General features: G+C 35.5%; 1 non-coding gene across 1 annotated transcript; it reads left to right on the forward strand.

Annotated features, from left to right (window-relative positions):
* Positions 1 to 5460: 5460 nt before the first annotated feature.
* On the forward strand, positions 5461 to 5532 carry Trnaw-cca (transfer RNA tryptophan (anticodon CCA)). The gene has a single exon. It is a non-coding gene; the product is annotated as a tRNA-Trp (tRNA).
* The last annotated feature ends 1089 nt before the right edge of the window (positions 5533 to 6621 follow it).

The raw sequence follows: 6621 nt of genomic DNA on the forward strand, positions 1-6621 counted from the left end.
TGGTGGAAGGTACGGAAGAAAATGCACAAAATGGCAAAAAATTAATACTGGCTGAATGAAAGATTTAAATGTAACAGATAGCGGAAAAAATACAGATAAGCAAAGAATGTATACGCCCTCCAATTTGTGTGTATTTAAACATCTGCACATAACAAAGTTCGTGCGCGTTCGGTACCGCGAATGCTCACACCGCAGTGATGATTAGTGGGTTGTAAGGAGTTTTTGGACGAAATTTGCAACCGCATTTTGACCCTTGATAAATTCTGGATTTGTTTATGATCGGGGATCCAAGCGACAGTCTATACTGTGGATAAAAAGGGGATCTTGATGGCCACGAAGTTAAATGTGGAAATCCTGTGTCGAAAATTATGGTTACCATTAGGTGCGATAGTGCGATTCCGATATAAGAACTGATTACTTGCCAATACTGCGCCAAGTTTGTGGATCAGGGACATGAGGCAGTTGTTTAACAGATAATACATCCAAGTTGATTGGCATAGAATACATAGCAAATTAGTGCGCGGGGTTGCAGGAGTTGCCTCAGAAGTTACGGATTCACAGAAACGTATCACCCAATATTCTACTTCGGACTAGTAACTTTCTCATTTTTACAAATTTAAAAAAGGAGTTACCGGGACGCTGATCATTGGCCGATAATGAAATGCAGGCGTCCGTAGAAAACCGTTTTGTAGAGAAATATGAATAAGATTCCTTCGGTGACATAAATTCATTACACTAGAAAATAAAAAACATCAAACTATGTTTTCATTTTTAAGTACCGTAGGTCGCGAACTTATCAGCTTCGTAATTAAATTCATCTCTCAATCTTAACGCTCTCTAGCGAGGGTACAGGTATTCCTTTTTATACATACCTGAATTTGAACAAATCGATGCCATCGCCATTTAGAGGGATTTCAGATAGAGATGGTTCAATGATTTGCTTCAAAAATTTCTCTAACAGTCATTGAAAATCACGTGAGTAGTTTCGGAGGTTAGCCCGGGTAATCAGACACACATATAATTAATTTAGGTTAGGTTTTGATTACCCTCTACATTTAAAAATCAAGTTCCTTTTATCTAAGGTCAGGTATGAATTATTTTCATACTGGGAAATCAGCCCTCCCCTTTTTACTAATACTTTTAATATTTTGTCATAAAATCAAAAACGATTACCGAAGTAAGACGTGAAAAGCCCCCGGGCTAACGTAAAGGTAAGTAAAGCTGCGATTGCAAGTTTTGGTTTGTGTGGCAGTGCAGGCATGTGGAATTAACTATTATGGTTGTTGAGCACAACATCTAAAATAAAATAAAAATTTTGAGTGCTCATCGATTCGCGCACGACAAAGCTAAACTTATAAATGGTGCCCTGTGGAGGCTAGTGCCTAATATTGGCGGCCGACGATCAAGCGTACGGCAACTCCCATCAACAGTGACAACCTCCGTGATTCTGTACGCAGCGCCGATTTGGGCTCATACGAAGAAATCTATCTTAAAAATGTCCCACACCGCGATTCCGATCACAGGTGATTGATGCTTCCCCTCCCCTGCAAAACAAAAAAAAAATCAACAAAAAATAGATACGTATGTATGTATTTACTAAAAGCGCCGGAAATTTCTTCAAAAGAGTATCATTCAATAACTAGAGTGGCGATTTACGTAGAAGGTCTATAGGTCTTGGATGGTTGGTGTATAAAATTCATTTTAGCAGGGTGCTGCCCGCTATTTGTATTTGAAAGGAGAAGGGATTCATTAAGAAATAGACTAGGCTAATATTGTATTTCTATAAAAAATGTATTCCGTAAACAATTTTTTTAATAGGGTTGCCACCTGAATTCTATTGTAAAAATATCAACTTATCATATTGTAATATATTAAGATATTATTATGTAGGCATCAAATGAAAGGTGATTAAACAAGCTTTAATAAAAAAAGAAATTTCATTAGCTGGTGTTGCCATATATATGTTTGGAAATAAGTAATATTACTGAAAAAAATTGCTATCGAAATAAAATATAATATAATATATAATAATAAAAATAGCTATCGAAAAGAATAAGTCATGATCCTGCGAACGACTTGTATTAAATGTCGACTTTAATAAGGCACACAATTAAAGAAAAAGTAAGCGTGGGTGAAGTGAGGTATACTTCGATCGTTTGGAACAAAATGAATAAACTGTTTGTATGTAAACTTCAGCACAACCAAATTACATTAAAAAGTGAAGCTCCGCTAATACATTTTAGATATTTACAACCTCAACCTTTCGTAGTGGCATAGGTTTGCGAATTAGAGAACTAGAAAATAATTTTATTTCAGTAACTACTCTGATTGGTTGCACCGGACGATTAGTTTGCGTTTTTCAATGACGATTAATAAGCCACAAGGATAGATTTAAAAAAAAAACGTATTGATCTGCATACTGACTGCTTCTCCTATGGTCAAGTATACGCTATTGTTTCCGAGTAAGTAGATCAAACGATTTATACACTTTCGATACGGATATAAAATTAAAAATATTGTCTATAAGGAGACACTTCAATAAATATTTGTACTTACTTACTTACAAAAAAAAGATGTTTACCAAAAGCTCTTTTATTCCACAAATTGAATGGTGGTAAGTATTTTACTAAACTTCTTTCATTTTATACGCAAACGCAGCCAGTGGGCACTGTTTAGAATATAAAAATAAATTATTTTTCCTATATAATTTTCGCTCGAAAAAAAAAAAATTGCAGGACTGCTTCGCTGTGGATATATCCGTAAGTCGTCACACTAAATTTGCAAATGAAACTCAACATTTTAATTTGACTACCAATATTTAATTTGCTACTTTCACAGTATTCCTCACCATATTCGATATGCGTACATTTACCCAGATGTAGCAGTTCGTAAAGCGGAAAGAGGTGGGAAATATAGATAAAAGGTTTGCTTTGCAAGAGTTACAGATTAGCTGCGGACTTTTTGTCAAATGGTATTGGTGTGTTAAAGGGCATGGCCCAGTCTTAATCGTACAAAACACCGGTTCACCCAAGTAGTAATCGAGGCTGGCAGTGTGATAGCGGAACCGTGGGGATTTAATTCTTTGTATTGGTGCAGAAAGGGATACGAATTGGTGCCAAAGCTAAGACTTTAAAGCGATGTTGATGCAATGTTTCCGTAAAACGCACAATTTTTTGATAAAGCTTTCTGAGTTTATAGCCCAGGTTTGTTTGGAGGTATTTTTATAAGATTGTAGGTGATCTGTTTCTTTCCTTACTTTCTGCTGGTGCCATAGGCTGCCTTTATTATTCAGATTTCGCTATTCCAAAAAACAATTTCGCTATTCCAAAAAAAAAAAGCTTAAGAAATCACATCACTTTGTTAGAAAGTAGTCCCTCCTATTTGATTAAGCATCAAAAGTGATAAATATTAATAAAGTTACCGTGTTGTGTCGAAACAATTGTCTACAACTTATTATAAGTAAATGCTTTTGTGTTCCGTTCTCAAAATTTCATTCACCTTTCCCCACTTCCATTCTGTTAACACTTCCTACCATCTCTTTACTTTGAATAAGATCCGGCAAGGGTTTTATTTTTGACTCAAAGTTCTTATTCCACATTAATTGTACCATTGCCAAATCCCTAGGACAGCCTTCATTTGAAGCTCTTGTATACGTTCCCAGTGCGATCCAAACTTGAATATGTGGACCTCATTTGGATACAATATTTTGATTGCCATTTTAAGGTAGTCAAATACAATGGGAAAATTTGTTTGAAAAATAACACAATGGCGGACTTTTGAAAAAAAGGTATGCTTTTCGGGTTGAAATCAGACTGTAGTATGGAAAGTTAGGGCTGAAAAGAAACGAAAGTAGCACCTGTCAGAATGACAAGCCTACATAATAATAATCAGGTTAACTTTTTCGTTTCAGATGTCCCGAAGAGCCAAAACCCTGTTGACAAGCCACTTATCTTTTTTTAAGGCGCTTACTTTAGTGCCACACTACTACAAAAATATATGTCAAAAAACAAAAAAAATTGTTTTTGTATACTATTTGATGTCAATAATAACATACTAATTATAAATCAAAACGATCGCATTTTATTTTCTTAAAAACAAAATTCCTATATCTAAAAAAATGAGTATTTGACCAGACTACTACCTTAAAAGATCTGAGTGTATCCCAAACGTATTTGTTCGATTTGCCGTCTAATCTTTAAATTTTGTTGACCCAATCCCATTATTTAGTGCCAGATGTAAGCTAATCTACTTAAAATCATTAAACTGCACGAGAACTATTCTCTCCCTCTCATTTGTCTTTGGTATTCTTAATGGGGAATTCGATTGCCACTTTCTTTTAGAATGCAGTAATTTTCACATCCCTCAATGCTGTCTTCGGAATAAGGAACTTTATTTTTGAAAAAAGGCTTCAAGGTGTAGGGCCATAAGAGAATTGAAATGCTTCTCAAACTTTTTAGGTTTAATTTATTTCCGCTTAAATGAATTTTGCAACTAATTTGAAACAAGCACATAGAAATTGTAAAATTAGTTCTCTTTCTAAATTATGGAAGAATAATTTTAGTGTCACGTTAATTCTCGTAGTTTAAGCACAGAATTGTCAATAGTCTGTAAGTGAACTATGCTAACATAACACAGAATAAATAAACAAAAATAAATAATAAATTTTTCCTCACTGAGTTTACTAATATAGTTAGTTTATATATATTTTTTATTTATATTTCGTTGTAATCTGTAAAAGAATGTTACACTTTCACCGTTCCATGCGGATGCTCTCGCGTAGGCGCCTCAATATAACTGAATACTAGTTTTTATTGATCTTCTGTCCTTCTGGAACGAACACAAGCCCCCACCGCACTGTGAATATCGAACACTTGAATGCATACGTACGCTTCGTTGGTTAGATGTGTGTTAATTATGCCTACGCTTTAGGTCACATATCTACTTATATATAAATCTATACACATTTGGCGCATACGCCTATTGTTGGATGTTCCGATTCGACGCTCGATGGCCACTGCATAGTCCGCGTACCTGGAACCCACCAAATGGTATTTACGCGCAACTACTGAGCTACGGCGGCTGCTGATCTACAGGCGTATCAAATAAGCTCTCACACAGATATGAGTATGAGTATTTACATACGTACGCAGCTTATGAACACGAATAAATGCATTAGGGCATGACGACGCCCTTATTAGCTTATCAGCAAGAGCACAAGAGCTTTTTTTATTCAAATTTTAGTTCTACAAACAACAATAAATTAAGTTGGCGACTGCGTCATATCTCATACATTAAATTTGCCTTAGCTTTTGACTGTTGCTGGACGAAAACTTTGTAGTGACTCATGTCGATTATGTGTTGTTGGTGTTTTGCTTTAGTTTTGAATTAGTTGGTATTTGTTTTTTGCTTGTAAGCTTTCTGACTAATTGTATGTATTATACTCGCCGCTTTATGCAACAAGACTCCGTGGCGCAACGGTAGCGCGTCTGACTCCAGATCAGAAGGTTGCGTGTTCAAATCACGTCGGGGTCAGTGTAAAGGGTTCTCGAGCATGAGGATTGTTTTTTTTTGGACTTTCGGAAAATTTATTCTTTGATTTCTATACCATAAAGGAGGTATAAATTCACTTGCACAGCTTTTTCGTCAGAAACTCAATGTGTTGTAATACTTACAATAGATCAAGTAGTCGCAGCTTCTCACAGTAGGACAGTAGGATATGTTCTGCTGTGAACAATTCCTTTGCAATTCTCTTACAATTCCGTTACTAATTAACAAAAGTTACTCCGCAATTTATCCAAAGTTACTTACTGTAATGTAGATGAGTGCAAGCGGTCTCCTATAAACGCTCCATATAGTTAGTTGCAACAAATTAAATTTCCTCTTTACACTGAGCTTATGAGTAGGTTGCTAAGATTCCTCAGTCTTAGAGCAATCGCCACACGACGCCAATTTTCATAGTGAAAATAATTTATTAATTTTTATACCCGCGCACTTGTGCAGAAGGGTATTTTAATTTGGTTCACATAATTGTTGTATGTAACAGCATATAGGAATCTAGATGGACATATCCATAGCAAAATACTCAGAATGATGACAGGAATCGATTTAGTCATATCTGTCCAGTCATCGTCGAGCAAAAATTAATATATTTCAATGAAACTTGGACACATATTACTATTTATCCAAGACCGCGCCCATCTTCCATATAGTAATGATAATTTTCAAAAACCGAACGTATTGTCTCTATTAAAAATGAAGCACAGTTACATTTGTTCATAAATAATGCCGTCCACCTAAATTTAATCCGACATAAATTTTATTATGATCGGATAAAACCACGCCCATTCTTTATATACGAGGTGTGTTCAAAAAGTAACGCGAATTTTGAATTTTCGCAGGTTACGTATGTATATTCGAATTTCGATTTTTTTGTGATGATATGTTGGTACTCGTGTCTCTCACTCCTGCCGACGAGTTCGGCCATTTGGAATGTTCAGTTAATTGTTGACAGCTGCTTGGCTTGAACGTGTTTCGGCTCGTCTTCGATTTTTACCTATTCAAAAAGATGGATCAAAGAACCTGTATCAAATTTATTGTGAAAAACGAAATTAAGTGCGCGGA

This window comes from Anastrepha ludens, chromosome 3 (assembly GCF_028408465.1).
Source record: "Anastrepha ludens isolate Willacy chromosome 3, idAnaLude1.1, whole genome shotgun sequence".
NCBI classification, from domain to species: Eukaryota; Metazoa; Arthropoda; class Insecta; order Diptera; family Tephritidae; genus Anastrepha; species Anastrepha ludens.